Source organism: Phoenix dactylifera, chromosome 2 (genome assembly GCF_051530095.1).
Source record: "Phoenix dactylifera cultivar Ajwa chromosome 2, Ajwa_hap1_PhDact_Kaust_v1.1, whole genome shotgun sequence".
In the NCBI taxonomy this organism is placed as follows: Eukaryota; Viridiplantae; Streptophyta; class Magnoliopsida; order Arecales; family Arecaceae; genus Phoenix; species Phoenix dactylifera.
Window position 1 is genome coordinate 45,637,652 of NC_143191.1, and position 17,643 is coordinate 45,655,294.

The 17,643-nt window shown below is 41.8% G+C and overlaps 1 pseudogene across 1 annotated transcript; it reads left to right on the forward strand.

Moving 5' to 3' along the window:
- The first annotated feature begins 5,595 nt into the window (after positions 1 to 5,595).
- On the forward strand, positions 5,596 to 7,455 carry LOC103701187 (UDP-glucuronate 4-epimerase 1 pseudogene; annotated as a pseudogene). The gene has a single exon (XR_015975697.2). The product of XR_015975697.2 is annotated as a UDP-glucuronate 4-epimerase 1 pseudogene (transcript).
- The last annotated feature ends 10,188 nt before the right edge of the window (positions 7,456 to 17,643 follow it).

The following is a 17,643-nucleotide window of genomic DNA, read 5'->3' on the forward strand; positions in this document are numbered from 1 at the left end:
AGCTTCTTTCTTTTTGGGGTGAAACATATATACTTTTGTGTACATGATCTGTATAGAAGCTCTGTATTTTGTAACAACTAGCAAGTTGTACCGAAAATACTTTAATATATGAAAGTTTGACTATTTTGGCTACCTCTTACCCATGTATGAGGCTTCGTGCTATTATGGGCGGTAGTCGGCAATAGCACGGCTGTGTCATGGATCCGGGTCTGGGGCGTGACATGCAGGGAGGACGCTAAGTAAAACCAGACCTCTAGTGGAGCGTAGCCAGCTCCCAGATTCTCCTCGCACGCTGGCACTGGAAGAGGGCGTGGTCCACTGACTCATCCACCTGACATTTAGGGCAATGGTGGAGAATGCCCAGACCTCTCTTGCTCAGCACAAGTCTCGTTGGTAGTCGGCCCCGGACGACCTTCTAGAGAAACAAGGCCACCTTCAGGTGCAGTTCGAACCGCCAAATCCATGCGTAATCCTTCCTTTGGTGTTGCTTCCTAAAGAGAGTGCTGAAGGTATCGCCCACCCTAATTCTGGATTTGCAGGTCATGCTCCAAACCCTCATATTAGGGCTAGTGTATCTCGGAACTGGCACAGATTGGATCCTCTCCGTAAGCTGGGCTCCGAACAACTGGTTGATCCGGGCACTGTCCCACCCTCCACCCCCGAAAGAAGAAGATCGCGGATCTGCAACCCGCCCAGGACCTCGACGTAGACCAGAATTCAAAGACGCTAATCATCCTCCTATTTCTTCATAATAATTGTATTAAGAATCCTATCTCCATGAAATCGAACAGATGTCAGATTGCAGTGATTATATATATATATATATATATATATATATATATATATATATATATATATATATATATATATATATATATATATATATATTTGTGCTATGAATGAAGTCCCACCATGTCACCAAACAAAGCTCCACGCCGCATGACATGAGAAGGTTGGTGCCATGCATGGAACGCCAATTCTAGCAATTGAGTGTTTTTGGTACCAAGGGAGGGTGGCAAAGCTTTTCTGTTTTCTTTTTTTTGTACCCATCTAAAAGGATCCAAGATACAACGAGGAATCGCATCACATATCGATGGTAGATGAGGAGAAAGTCCAGTCTCTAGAACAAAAGTGGGGTCTCTAAGACCGTTACTTTGACCCCAGTTTTTATCATAAACTATCTCCATAGATGCTATAGTTTTATCATTCCAATTCGAGGAAACATTTTATTTTCATATAGCAATTTTTGTGCCATTCGAATTTTTCAAATTGTTTTTTTTAAATAAACATTGGAATCCGCCATCAATTATCAATTTTCATATTATATCAACACCCTAATTCTGGTTCCATTCATTGGCGTCAAAGTTGCATATATACTTGCAGTTTTTGAATTACAGTCAAAAGACAATCTTTATGAAGTAAAATGCTGGCTATGAATATCTCATGGCAGAAAAATAGAGAATACTGATCCTCTCTTACGCGTAATTGTCCCAAGGCCTAGTGAAAATGTCTTACTTCCATAAATTTATAAAATATCAAAATATAAACATGTTTTTGTATGTTCAGTATTTTTTACGAGAATATTATATATGAATGGGGCATCTCTTTATATTTTTCTTTCAAATTATTGATCTTGTATTATAGGCGTGGAAAGAATAATTGCCCTTTTTTTTTTGCTAAATTCTTGTAAAAGATAATGTGACTATTTTTCATTGAAAATACCATCTCTCGAACTAGCAACTCCCATATATATGCTAAGAATATAAATATGCTAGCTTTTCCTTGCAAGTTAGATTTGATACCTCCAAGGATAAGATATTTATCAAAAAGTATAGATGCTTGCTTCAAGTTCTAGTTTTCCGTCCTGATAGGTTAATTAGGGAGCCCTTTCACTCCTAAGCAATGTGCAATGGAGTTTAAAGCGCCATCGACCTCCTTGAACATGTTATAATTGTATGATCTAAATTATTACATTAATTATTCAGGTTACAAATGCATGGCTTGAACAATAAGAGATTTGTGGACTAGGGTTTGCTCTACTGCATGAAAAATGTTAAACCAAATGGTACACAGCAATGAGCACACATGCTCAACATCATATTTGCTATTAATTTAATTAAAGTCATGCATCCATGTTTTCCAGTCTCCTTTCATCAAAGTTTAAGAATATTTTAAGAAGATAAACAAAGAGTTTGCCCAAATCTAGAAGCTCATGATCAGGATTGAGTATTAAAAAGACTAGAGATCACAATGCAATGCTAGTTTTAAGCCTTATTCTAATTGTCATTGCGCTCGGTAGACTTCCACTAGAATTGCCTTGGAGACGATCTTTCTTGATGCAATATATAATTAGAAATAACAACAAGAAGTCCCTCATCTCATGTGCTTGTGATCATAATCAGCACTGTAGAAGGATCCACATCAATACAAAATTAGCACAAACGAGAAGAGACCAAATAAAATACAAGGGCATCATGCTAGGGTTTTGAGGAGGGCCAATCGCCATACCTCAAAGCTTGCAGAAGAAAGTGTACTGCAGTTTCTGAGTCTTACTGCCAAACTTAAATAAAAGGATTCATTCAACGATTTCAGCAATATGGTCAAAAAAAAAAAAAAAAAAAACATTAAACAATACCTTGCATAGTTAGACATAAAGAGGACCACTTATCAGATAATGTGGGGGTGCCCCAAGGAACTATGACTTCCTAGAAGGGTCCTTCCTTTTGAGTAACATGCTCCCACACTGGCCTCTTTATAAAAATAGACTGTGTAGGTATACAAAAGTAAATAATTGAGTGGAGAAAATGACATGAAGATTAGAAAAAAAAACTGATGATGGATGAGGTCATCTCAGAATCTTAAAGAATTCCCATTCATCACAGCATGTGGAATGTGGGATGAATGTTGGCAACTTGAAGGCCATTAAGAATAAGATAAATATTAGTAGGGAAAGATGATATTCCTTGGGTAGAGATGTATGGCAACACATATCGGCAAAGGGTATATAACAAGAAAAGTTCATTTGAGACTGCTAGAAAGATACAATAAAAGAAAATGATGAAATTATAGGCTTCATTTTAAGATTGTTGGGCTAGTAAACTTTTATTCATTCAATGCTAAATGTTCTAATTCCTACATTTAAGCTAGGTAGAAATGATGATGTTTCTTCTACATTACCAATCTACCGGTTGGTATGGCAAAGGAAACCTGATCAGCTTTCTGAGAAAAGGAACTTGTGGTAGGAAACAAAGTATAATGAAACTTCTAAATAAATTGATTCATTTCTCCAATTTTAGGGGTCGCTGATATTAAGATAATGGATTTTTTAAAAAAGTATTCATGCAAAAAAAATTATAAAATAATTTGCAGAAAAATTTCAAATGCAATGAGACATTTTGTGATCTCGATATTAAAATATCGATTTTTTTAGAAGAACCATGAATTTTGACAATGAAAAATCTATCTAAAATCATAGAAAAAGGATTAACATTCGCAAAATTATCAAATTTGTATACATTAATATAGCTGATGCATAATAATAAAGATCTTGCCAGGATAAAATTCTTAGGTTGCTGTGGGTCTGAGGCAGCATAAAGGACAAACAGAGGTCATCATGATAAATAATTTAGAAATATGTACAAATTTATTGCTCTTATCCCACTATTAATTTTGGCTGGATATCAGTTAGCTCGACAGTTCGCAGTGATACTAGGGGCAGCAGCCAAAGGGCCTCCATCCTTATCCGAAGGATAGCCTATCTATATGCCTTTTTTTTTTGGTTAAAAGCGGCATTCATATAGTTCTCACATAAGTACAACTTGCCAAATCAAAAAAAAGAAAAAAAGATACAAAGTGTGGGGTATATCTCCGACTCTGATGTCAGGCCACAAAAAAGACGACCTAGTGCACTGTTTGCCTTTCAATAAACGTGTGCTACTTAGAAGAAATTTGTCCCTATGATCATATCGCATCTCGCAAAGCAACGGACATCCGTGTCCATTCATATCCGCACTCCGTATCCAGTCAACTATCTATCCATGTGGCTTGAGTTAGCTCTTTGCCCCGCTCTCACGGGTACGGCGTATTCCACCCGGCCTTTCCCAGATGGTGGCCCCTAAATTGCGACACGGAGGAGAAGCCAGTCTCCGAGAGGGAGAATATTAGCCCACAAACCGGTACGGGGACAGTCAAAAGCTAGCCAAAGCAGCGTCCACCGTCCCCACGAAACGGCATCTCAAACCGCGACCACCGCCCCCCCCCGCGGTCTTCTCCCGGTTATCCCCCCCTCCTCCCTCTCCGCGACCGATTCAACCGGCCGTCCATTACCCCCACGTTCCCCCGAATTCCCTCTCTTCCATTAATCCCGCGCATCCGCTCTCATAGTACCACTCCTCTCCCACCTTCACCATCCACGTGGCATCTTTTTATTCGATGGAGTAGCTAGTAAAGGTTTACATTTCCTATTCGCGAGGGCTTTAGGGGGTCGTACGTAAAGGGCCGCGGGATCGCTCCACCAACCAGCAAACCGCGGGCGACGGTGGCCCCCCCCAGTCCTCGCTTGGGAAACAATTTAAGGGATATTTGGTTGGTGTAGGTCAAATTATAACATAATCTGATAATTTTCAAAAATTATTTATTTTATAAAATAATTATAGAAAAAAATATGAATTTTATCATATTCGATTAGTAAAAAAATATTTCCAAAAATAGTATTGAAAATATTATATTTAATTGGAGATAATTTTATATGAAATATTGCTAAATTTTCAGCAATATTTTTAAATAAATAATCCAGATAATAAAATTTTGTAATTTATTTATTGGCCATTTTATGACCTACTTATACAAATGCTATTAATATTGGCTATTTAGAATATTAAAATATATTTACATAACTTAATAAATATTTATAAATTAATTTATACATATATATTAAAAATATTTTTTATTATAAATAAATATATTAAATATTACTAATTTTATATTAAATTTATTGATGATTAATAAATATATGTTAATTATTTATTAATAAACCATATCTATGATAAATATATTCAATATATTATTATTTATAAATATTATTGTTCAATACATTAATATATTTTATCATATATTATTATAATATTAATATAAAAATATATTAATACAATTAGTATAATATTGATATAAATAAGCGATAATATTTTCGTCAAAAAATGATGTTTTTAGATTATCTTTATTTGATAATTTAAAATAAAAAAATAAGTTCACCTCCTTATGATATTTATTTTAATTTTTTTTACAAAAATAAATATACGATCTATTATTTTTTATTATATCTGGTCTTTTTTATATTAAATATAATAAATTTATTTTTTCATGTTCGATTAATTTCAACTAAATTGGTTTTAAAAGGAAAAAAAACCTGAAATTCTGTTTACAAAAACTACGAAACTTTAAAAAACACTAAAAAGGGGTTTACAAAATGTCAAAATCCTATAAATTAGGAAAATCGGGATTTTTATGCAAGCTAATTTGGCCATTCCTCGTGCAACGCGTTCACGCGTTTCCTTGTCCCTTCTTCTCTCTTTCCCTATTTATATCTCCCCCACTCCGCCCATTTCTCTTCAGCAGGCGCAGAAATTTCTTTCCGAAAATTAAAATATATATTTATTCCCTCTGCCCTGCCTCCTCTCTTGCATTCCGACCCTTCCCTCGTCTCCTCCCACTCCCATCCATCCATTTGTTCTTCTACTATTCGACCCAGCCCACCACCGCTTTGAAATTTATTAGCATTCGAGGGTTTTAGAGGAGGAACAAGGAGAAGCATTGATAGAGAAGGGTAGAATAATAGGAGGAATAGAGACGAAGAAGACGAAGACGGTGACGGAGAAGAAGATGAGGATTCTGGAGGACGAGTTGTTCCCATCGACGCCGGGGAAGGTGAAGATCGAGCGGGCCCATGCGATTAATCGGCAGTTCCACCGTTGCTTCGCGTCGACGAGCACCATGTTCCTGTGGGCGCTCTTCTTGATCGCGCTGACGGCGTCGTACCTCAGCTTCCAGAGCTTCGTCGACACTTCGTCCAAGTATTTCTCCGCGTCGTGGGGCGGCCTCCACTGGGAAAAGCAGATCCGGGCCTCCGCCGAGGTCCGACGCCCGCAAGGGATCTCCGTCCTCGTCACTGGCGCCGCCGGATTCGTCGGCTCCCACGTCTCCCTTGCCCTCCGCAAGCGTGGCGACGGCGTCGTCGGCCTCGACAACTTCAATACCTACTACGATCCATCGTTGAAGAAGGCCAGGAAAGCCCTCCTCGTCTCCCACGGCATCGTCGTCGTCGAGGGCGACATCAACGACGGCCGCCTCCTCGCCAAGCTCTTCGACGTGGTCCCATTCACCCACGTGATGCACCTCGCCGCCCAGGCCGGGGTGCGGTACGCGATCGAGAACCCGGCGTCCTACGTCCACAGCAACATCGCCGGCCTGGTGACGCTTCTGGAGGCGTGCAAGGCGGCGGACCCCCAGCCGGCGATCGTGTGGGCCTCCTCCTCGTCGGTGTACGGACTCAACGAGAAGGCCCCCTTCTCGGAGTCGGACCGCACCGACCGTCCCGCTTCCCTCTACGCCGCCACCAAGAAGGCCGGCGAGGAGATCACCCACACCTACAACCACATCTACGGCCTCTCGATCACCGGCCTCCGCTTCTTCACCGTCTACGGGCCCTGGGGCCGCCCCGACATGGCTTACTTCTCCTTCACCAGAAATATTCTTCAAGGGAAGCCGATCACGGTCTACAGCGGCAAGGATCGCGTCGATCTCGCCAGGGATTTCACCTACATCGACGACATTGTGAAGGGGTGCTTGGGGTCGCTGGACACGGCGGAGAAGAGCACGGGGAGCGGGGGGAAGAAGCGGGGACCGGCGCAGTACCGGATCTACAACTTGGGGAACACGTCGCCGGTGACGGTGCCGATGCTCGTGTCGATCTTGGAGCGCCACCTGAAGGCGAAGGCGAAACGGAACGTTGTGGCGATGCCGGGCAACGGCGACGTCCCCTTCACCCACGCCAACATCAGCTTGGCTCGAGCCGAGCTCGGCTACAAGCCGACCACCAATCTCGAGACCGGTCTCAAGAAGTTCGTCAAGTGGTATCTCCACTACTACGGCTACAGTCCCCGGGGAACCAAGAACTTGTAAAAAAAATATCCTCCATTTTTTTTGGTTGCTCTTTACTAATGTTTTTTGTTCTTTTCTTAGGGTCTTCCCTTAATTATGGGATAAAAAACACTTGAAATTCTTTGCTTGGAGAAGAGGGAAAGAAGGGAAGGAGAAAAAGGCTTTGCCTTTGATGATCCTGTACTCGTTGTGGGGAACTTTTTTTCTGTTCTTTCTTTTCTTAATTTTGTAAAGGAAGGATCGGGTTTTCCGGTTCCATCAATCTATTGTTTTGGGCGGTGGAATTTTTCCGATATTTAATCTTTCTATCTCTTCTTTCTTCTTTTATTTATGTTACTGGTCGGTGACTCTGTTCTGCTGCTTCTCTCTTTCTTTATTCTCCTTCACGTGGGGTCGGGGAGATCCGATCACCGCCGGTGCGCAATCACCGGAGTACGGTTGAGTATTCCACGTGACCGTCCACTGGAAAAAGTAGCCGGTCTTTTATCACGAACAGGCTGGCGCTCGAGATTCGGATCGACGGCGGTGGGAAAGGCTCTCGGTAAGTGGCATCTCTCGTAAATATTGCGGGAATCTTGGTCGACTTGTGGAACTTTGTTTGGCCTTGCTTTAAATGAATGAGTGGACGGGAGGTGAGTTTCGGGCCACGATATGTGAATCATGGGCGCAAGCTGGACAGCGGGACGGATGGGAGCACCATAATTGACGGCTCTGATACGCCGCGCCTGCTCTAGGGAGCGTACGGTTCCCGTCAATCTGCCTCCCGTCCTCTTACAGCTCATACCGTTTTATATCCAGCTGTAAAAAGGGCAACAATTACGCGTCCTTTCGTCCTGTTATTACTTATAAACACTTTTGACGTCATGATATTAATCTGGGCCCACAACGTGGACTGATTGGACGGTCCGATATGGGTGGGGCGGACATCGGGGACCACATGACGTGGATTCGTCTGGAATCTTCCGCGGCGGAAGCGTGTCAACGATGGGACGCGCTATTGGATTGAGCGGGATCAAACTTGAATAGCGCTCAAATCCATGCAGTTTCGGGAGGTCCGCCACGACTGGTCGGCTTTGAAATTACTATAATACAGGGAAAATTAGTGGACCACCTGATCGTGATCCAACGGTTTAGCCATGGAGCTATCAAAGAGCCCGTACTATTGGGTTTTTTTAATTACTATTACATACAACTGCAGCTCACAGGATAGGAATACAGCAAGCAAACAAGGTCCGAAAATAAAAGCCTATATAGAGGCACAGACAGTCGGGCATTGATTCGTGATTTATCTTAATAAAAATTTCTAAAATAATTTGCTGTCTTGGAGACAATTCAGTCTACTTGATAGAAAATACACTCTTCCAACAATCTGTGAGCGTCGTGAGCAGCAATCTCTCCTCCCCACCATATTTTCGACTCCAAATTCACCCAACTACCGTAACTGAGTTCCTTTCGAGGAGGATGCGATACTTGTCCAACACTAGCCTTGCATAGAAAATGCTTTTCCATGCCATTCTACGCTCGGTGCAGGCACAAACGTGTTGAAGATTTGCCTCTCGTTAGTGTTGGCCCCTTCCTTCGTCGCTAACCCTATCGTTGGCTAACCCTCCCTTGGTCTCCAACACGTCTTTCATCTTAATTTTTAAATATTTTATTTTTTAATTTTACTGGATAGAGTGGATTTAAGCTTTGATCTGAGTCAAACCATAACATTATGGTCTTAATTGAGGAGGGATGCCGCAATGGGATAAGGTTGCACTACCTCTGCCTAGGACAACGGATCAAGTCGAGTCGGCTGGAGATGGTCGTGCAAAGGTCTTATGAGTTGGTCAAATTAAAGTCAACTCATGGACACAAGATATGGATCCAAGAATCCCGACCAAATTCCAAGTTGGGTTGATGTGGGTCATAAATGCTGGTGCAAGTGTTATCATCCAGCTCTATTCGGCCGAAAGCGTCACCGTACCTAACAAATCCCAAACAGCTGCGCGATAGCTTTTAGTGTAGGCTATCACTCTTCAATGGAGTATACCATCAGGCAGTGTACTTTGATTCGTGTAAGATGACAACCGTTAGATCGACCGTCGTCAAGTAGATCCGACAAGCCATTATAAAGAGGCATCTCTCTAGTCTCTCGTGCCGTAACGGCGTGCGGCTGTTGGTGGGATGATCATAGCACGGTGGGCCCGCCTGATCGCACCGCGATGAGAGACCGAATTGGCGCCACGTGGGCGGGATAACCGGGGTGCCTTGGAGTGCAAAACAAAACTCCATGCTATTAACGTTCGATGGAAGACAGCAACGGAAAAGGGTTAGCTGTCCTCTTAATGATGACAGAAGCCTTACCTAGTGAAGGCAAAGCACATAAAAGCCTCAAAAGGAGAAGCTTGGCCACCAAGATGGTAGCACTAGGTATGGCAAAATATGATTCGATCCGCCAATTTGATCCATATACGATCCACCATAAAAAGATTTGAATTTGGCCTAAACAGATATGGGTCATAAAAAGGTTGACCCGTTTATCCTATTTATTAATTGAATCGGATACGGATTTTAGATGTTTGACATGTTTAACCTATTTAATCCGTTTAACTATTGGGCTGTTAGATGAGGGCCACAACCCACAAAGCCCAGAGTTGGCCCAACTCCCCGCCTCAGCCTGTTTTCTTTGCCTCGGCCCAACTCCCCGCGTCGGCCTGCGAGGTCCACACAGCGCCGTACGCGACTTCTATTCCCATTTTCCTAAGTTAGGGTTAGAGACCTTAGGGTTTGTGGCCGCCCGAGCTCTATTCCCATTTTCCTCCCTCTGTCCCTCGGTGTCCAGTCCCGATTCTATTTCACTGTGTCACCTCCGAGGCCTGATTTCACTGCTCTGCCCTCTTCCCTCAACGTCCCTCTCCCGGTCTCCGCTCTCCTCTCCTCTGGATTCTTCGCCTTTGCCGTCTCCTCCCCCTCTCCTCCGGACCTCCGCCTCCGCCCTCTCCTCCCCCTTGCCGACTACTTCCGCCTTCTCGTCAACGGCGACCGCGGCAGGGACTCGAGCAAGCCCATGGACTACGATGTAGGTAACAGTGCAGCAGCTTAAGGGTTTTGACGACTTGGACCCGAGCAACAGGCGGCGGCGAAAGAGCTGCGGCGGAGGAGAAATCTTGCGGCTGCCATGGAGCTGAGGAGCAAGACGAAAGAAAAGGAGCAGAGAAATTAGAAAGAAAGGAAGAGAAAGTGTGAGTCGTATCTCTCTCAATCTCTTCATTTCAAACCAGTAGGCACCCTCTCTTTCTGGCTAAAGCCCCAACCCCCCACATCTCTCTCTCTCCGTCGAAGCCTCCCAACCGCTCCACATCTCTCTCTCTCTCCGTCGAAGCCTCCCAACCGCTCCACATCTCTCTGTTGCTGAACGGAACCCCAAGGACCCCAACCCCCAACCTCTCTCTCTCTCCCCTAGTCGAACCTCCCATCTCTCTCTCTCTTGTCGGTGGATGACGGTGATAGCAGGCCGAGGAGCGCCAATAAGCTCCCCGATGAGAAGGACGAGGGAAGCATCGAGCACGGGTAATCTCTCTCCTCTTTTATTTTGAGTATTTTATTTCTGGTTATTTGCAGTAATATTTAGTTAAACGGGTAAACATAAACCAACCCGATCTGTTTAATCGACCTATTTATTAAACAGGTTAAACGGGTCCGGTCGGATTATCTATTTATTAAACAGGTCAGGTTCTGATTGTAATTTCTAACATTTTTAATAAACAGGTTAGGTTCAGGTTTATACTTTTTTGACCCATTTAATATCTGACCCGGCCCGTTTATGTCTGACCCGACTCGATTGTCATCCTTAGGTAGCACGATTGGAATGGAGCTTAAATTTTACCAGAGTGATCCAGATTCGAAATATACAGGCGTCGATTAAACGAGAGGACCAGATGCTTCATGCCTGATTTGTCCGGTAGAGTCGCCATCTGGTCTGCTGATACTGAAGTGGCGCTGGGGTGACGTACTCACACGTGGATAATGATGAACCTAGTGGGAAAAACTCATAGGTCGGAGAGGATATGCGGAAATTTGCGGTCTGCATCGACCATTTTCTGGTGGAAGGAAAGCCTAGTGGAAGCTGCTACGCGGGTAAAATTTTCTCTCCTCCCCTCTTTTTTTTTTTTTTTCTTTTACCGAAAAAAAAGCCTCAAAAGGAGAAGCTTTATAATATTTACTTCATTGATTACATATCATGGAACCATACAAGAATAACACTCTACAGAGAAAAAGGGAGTCCAAGAAGAGAGAGATATGTTATGTGAATACTAGGCCCATGCAATGTTGATGTGATTTGGTGGAAGACAGCAGAACAGAACTGGTCGATTATTATAATGTGGACCTACAAGAAAAACAAGGTGCCAATTAAACTACGAAGGCCTTGTGTTGGGCTAAACTGATGGCGAGAATGGCATGGGAAATGAATGTGAATAAATGCCATCCAGCAATTCATGCATCATGGCAAGAGTCATAGTTTCGGCGGATTAACTCTTTTTGTCTGCTTTGTACTTCCTCACTACTCGATCTCACATGATACGGAATGGATGAAATTATTAGGCTGGGCCGAAAATTTTATTAAATTTGTTGATTCTGTCGATGCAACCGGTAAAATTATGAAATTATAAATTAGGTTAAGTAGATTTTTTTTCTCCTCATAAAATTCAGATCAATCCATTTTAAAGCTATTTCTGAGTATAGATCCCCATAATTTTATAATTTTATTGGCTATGTTGGTTCAATCTACAAATTTAATAAAATTTTCAGCCCACTCGTCTAAATAATTTTTTAATATATTGCTAAGTTAGAGATCTTCTGACAATATGTCTCAAGCTTCACTGAATAATATCCACTGATCTAAACCCCATTTTATTTGTTTCTTTATTTTTTTTTGTCGCCAAACACAGGTAGATGGTGTGAGGGCTAAAATACAAAAATCTTGGGTTGAATAAGTTTCCAGAAAATTTTGAGGGAGAGGAAGCATTTTTCCAAAGGAAAACCCTATATGCGTTTTGCTAGAAGCCTTTTGATGCTCTACAACAAGGAATACCTCTTTAGAAGATAATAAGCATATTAATCATACAAAATTTAAATCATAACCGGTGTAGGATGGGAGATGTTGTTCAAAGTTTTAAATTTACTCGAATTAAATAATCTTTTATTGAAATATATAATGAGACAAGGCTTTTTAAATCACTGCTTGCCATATAAAAAAGAAGGATTTTCAGCTAATACAGATATGGACTTAGAATTTTAAAGCTTAAATCTATGTTAATCGAAAAATAATGCTTTTTTATGTAGCAAGTGGCAATTTAGATAAATAGTGTTATTATTCTTTCATTATTATATGTTGTTTCTTGCTAAAATAATAATTAACAATGGTTATGAAAGTCATCATCCCTAGAGAGTGAGAGGGAGATTGATACTCCACTTGCAATGCAGGTTTTCAACATAAGGGTGTTCGAATTTTTCAGAAAAATTGGCTTCCATTGATTATAGATTGATTTTATTTCATTTCACTATATAATACGAGCTTAGTTATCGTATGAATGAATATTTAAGGAGTCTAAAATAAATTTGTGATCATATTGTTAATTTGGACCTTGTTGTCTAAGTTATATGATATAGTGAGTATTGGTATAGGCCTAGATTGGTTAATAGGCTTCATAATGGATAGACCCATCAACATTATACTAATTAAGCCAGGTCACCACTCCACTTGTACATATATCCGTATGATATAAAATTCTAGAGCATCCACGTTTCTACGTTCCTAGGAGGCTCTTATCCTATTAAGGAGATATGCATCAACAAGGAGAAGAAGATAGAAAGATCCTTTCTGCTCTTGTGTTTTCTTCTTTCGCTACTGCTGCGAAGAGCTTGCTCGAAGAGAGCCCAACTAGGAGATTTTACCTCCTTTTGTTGAAATCATTCAGGCGCTTACTCAAAAGTGGGCTTAAAAGTCGCAAGATCATACCGAGAAAGTCAAAAAATAATTATCAATGGCTTCAGAGGGATCTCAATGTACTCCTTGATTGATTCTAGTTTACTTTATAATTTTTTGTATTCTAATCTTCTGCATAGTATCTGTGAGACCCAATAGTTTCTATCGGAAAGACTCGTTTCAAAGCCTGGGCATATGAGGCGGGTGTCTTCAAATCCTGCAGACGTATTTTGGGTGGAAAACAAAATCGGGGAGGGGTTTGAGTGGTGCGTACAGCGCGCGTGCGGGCCCTGGAACTGGACAATATCTCACAGAGGAGCCCCGCGGTCCACCCTCATGTGGCTTCTACATGGGCACTAGGTGCCTCACGTGCCCTACGCAGGCGGGGGCATGACATTTGGTATATATCAAAGCCAAGGACGGCTCTTATCTGATCGTGGGAAGGGTGCGAGACCCAATAGTCCCACATCGGAAAGACTCCTTTCAGAGTCTGGGCATATGAGGCAGGTGTCTCTAGATCTTGCAGACGCGTTTTGGGTGGAAAACAAAATCGGGGAGGGGTTTAAGCGGTACGTGCGGCGCGCGTGCAAACCCCGGAATCAGACAATATCTGGCAGGAGAACCCCACGGTCCACCCTCATGTGGCTCCTACGTGGGCACTGGGTATCTCACGTGCCCCGTGCAGGTGGGGGCGTAACAGTATCTATAAAAAATTTCACAAAAGGTGTTGCATACCAAAGCTACAGTCTTCTCTGCTCCAACACCGTCATGTACCTCGTCTCTCTCTTTAGAGGCCACCATGAGATGTCTACATTGATTGTATATCAAACCCCATATAATGGCACATAAAAACATTCATAACCAAATTGCTCCAACACTGGATACAAGCTTTTGTGATTTTTTTTTTTTTTTTTTTTTTGTTGGGAGGGTGGGGGGGGGGGACTGATTTCCATGTTTTGTGCTTTGTGGCCTTGAAAGCACCGGAGGAGATAGGATATCCAATCACAGTGGAGCCATCCCCCATAGTCTCTAGCGTGGTTTCATTTGGTCTCGTGACCTACTTTTGACGTTGTAGTGGTCATCCTTTGTTAGGTGACTTAGTGACACCTTGGGTCTTTGGCCGAATGATCCAGATAGTGCGGTGTGATGCATCGATTTTATTTATTTAACCATCACCAACATCAATAGACATTTTTATCTGCAATGCATGCGTGTAATGGACTCATGCTTAAAGTTAACCATTCTACTAATTCAAATGGAGGTTGACTAAGCTTTCGTATGTGGGTAAAGAAAAGAAAATATAATTAATGAAGCAGCGGGCTAGGTTTACTACTAGTCAAACCTGGCCTCAGCTTGTCCAGTTATGCTATTTAGGAAGATTAATAGAAGGGGTATCATTGGTTTATCATGTATCAAAAAAAATCTCATTTTTTTTAAGGGAAAGTAGATTAGGTCTTGGGTGCCAAGATTGATGAACTGCTCTAGAACTCCTGGATAATTCTTGCATATATCTGAAACATGTCGATATGAGATTAGGGACTTTGTAAATTGGATTTTGGTAACTTGGTATCAGCCTTCCCTCATCCTTAACTTGGTAGCAGCTGGCATTAATATTATCTGCAGAAAAAATCCCTACACTAGGCATTGTAAGGATGCTTTTGAAGGCTCTAAATTTATGAACTTAGAACTCTATCACAAATGAAGATAGAGGCCTTTCTTTAATATATATTTTTAAAAACAAAGAACAACAGTAGCCTTATATAGGCATCTACAACCCAACAGTACAAGTTTATTTTAACCAACCATTAAAAGCGAAATACAAAACTGGCAACAAGTTTTTTATTTACCATTAAACAAAAGAAAACTGTCCATCCATTATCCTGCCTTTAACACCACACGTTTTTTCTTCATTGCATTAAGAAACGTATGGATTAATTTTTACGTTTTGATTAGAATTCCAGCTGCTTTGATCTGCTGGGGCATTCCATGCAGGCAAGCGTACTTGATTTAATATCCATCCATCATCTCACAGAACAATATATGGTGAGAAATATATATGGTGGAGGACAACAAAGAAACACCATCCTTCTTGTATTTAAAATATTAGATACAACACAGACCTCCATTTATCTGGAAGAACGAGTGTTATAGTGGATTTCATCCCTCTTACAGGAAACCTATGACTTATTTAGCCACTGTTATTTACTAGATGCAAATTCCACGTTCCAATACGCCATCCATTGATGGTGTACATGCAAAACTCTTCTTCTTTTCTTTTTTTTTTTGCTTCTTAGATAAGGAATGCAAGTAAGTCAAAAGGGCTGCATGCATGAATTACGCTATTGTTAGTCACAGGAAATATTTAAGAAAAGTAGAATATAGTTCAAGGCACAAGCATTCTCATTCACCATCTCTTTATTTATCATTACACTAAGGTGGTGCAAGACATCTGGTTCATAATATTACTCTCTTAATTGCCATTTCCACTGCCAGACCCATGTCCGTGGCCCTCACCATAGCCTTCACCATGTCCGGAGCTCAAACCGGAGCCAGCACCGGAACCCGCAGAGGAACCGGCACCAGAACCCGCAGATGAACTACCTCCAGGTCCCAGAAGGGGGATTGAAATAGACCCAGACCGAGAAGCAGAAAATGAATCGGAGTCGGAGTCGGAGCCTGCAGACCGAGATGCCGAGCCCGAGCCAGACCCAGAGCCAGAGACACTAACACCTCCTGTGCCAACATCAACTCCAGTGCCAGCACCAACTCCCCCACCCAGTCCCAGGCCAAGGTCCATCCTAGAGACCCGGCTCTCTGCAACCAAAGCAAAGGACGCAACAACAAAAACAGCAAGGACTAGAGGCTTCAAACAAGCCATTTCTTCTAATTCCTACTCACTAAAAAGATGGTAGTATAGTTGTAAGTTTTGTGACGAAGAGTAGCTGAAGGAATAGCTATTTATAGGCTGGTGGATACAAGGATGCGGCAAGTAGAAGCAAAGCATTGGTGATGACTGGAGAGACTGATCAGAGAAGGATCTCGATGGGTTGGCGTGCCCCTCGAAGCTTGTGGAGGAGATTGTATACGTTCTCAGTGGAGGAGTCCACCTGCATTAATCTCTGGTGCTGTTTGCCACGCAGCCGAACCCCACCGCCCATTTGCCCCGCGCACTAAAGGTCGAGTGAGTATCTACTTGTTTTATAATAAGCAATTTAATTAGTGGATTGCAGAGCTTCCAAAAAAGATGAAGGTTGCTGTGTTTAGATCTCTTCTTAGGCGACATTTGGTTTAAAATGGTGCGGTAGGATAGAATTTTATTTAAGAAGCGTTACGTGGTTATCTCAACAGGATGTATATATATATATATATATATATATATATATATATATATATATATATATATATATATATATATATATATATATCCAGGCATGCATGCACTCATAGTGGAACAATGCACAATTTGTCTAGAAGAAAAGGGATCAATGGATAAACTATTTACTCTGCTGAGTCGCGTTGAGGTTGATTGCCACGAGTCGTCAATGTAGTTGCTATTGGAAATGCAGCTAAACAACTTGTGTTATTTAGAAAACTAATTGAAAGGAGTATGAAATAGGATATGACATCTTGCCACCAAAATTGTGAAGGTGCTGGACAGCTTGGATGACTACCGCACCTACTCAAAACATGATGAGATGATGGCAGTCTTATATTGGATGCTGGTGTCAGCCTGCTCTCATCTTGGTTTGCATCTATCAAACTTAGATGGAGGTGATCCAGGTGCCATGAGGGCACTCAAGAAAACATCCAATCTTGGCCGCATGCTGATACTTCCTATGAGGATTCATGGCTTAACGAAGCAAGCATAGAAAATGATCTCGAACACGCCCAACCCAGGTATATTAGATCTTGGCTTCTCATTGTTCTGTCTAGTATCTACATTTTTCTTTACAGATGAGTAAGCCCTAAAACTGGTGGGAGAACTGAAAATTCAAATAAAATTTGAAGTATGAGTATATATCATTTCAATCCGGCCAATAATGCAAGACTTCTCGAGTTGAAGAATGTGCAATCCTATACAATTGTAGCTGTGCAAAATTACTTTCCATTGGGGCACCTGACAGTCAAAGAAAAGACCAGGAATCAATTTGCCCTGTTTTTTTGTTGGTTATGCAACTCTATGACTTCAGTTGTGGAGGATCAACTGCCATGCGAAGAGACCCATTACCAAGTTGGTCTGCTAGTTGGATTTTGTGTCTCCATGACATGATGATTATAACAACATATAGGATCTGCACAGGTGCTCAAGATAACTAGTAATTTGAACCTAAAAGATGAAGGAACTCCTCTTCACCTATTGCATCTTTGTAGAGATTTTCTTTTCTGAGGGCATGCATGGCTGCTCTGCATGAGATAGCCAACTTCTTTTCATGTCAAAACATCCCCTATAATTAGTTGAAGCCGGCTTCTACCAGGTTAACATTTAAGAGGTCTGGTCTTCTTGCATGCCTCCGGGCATA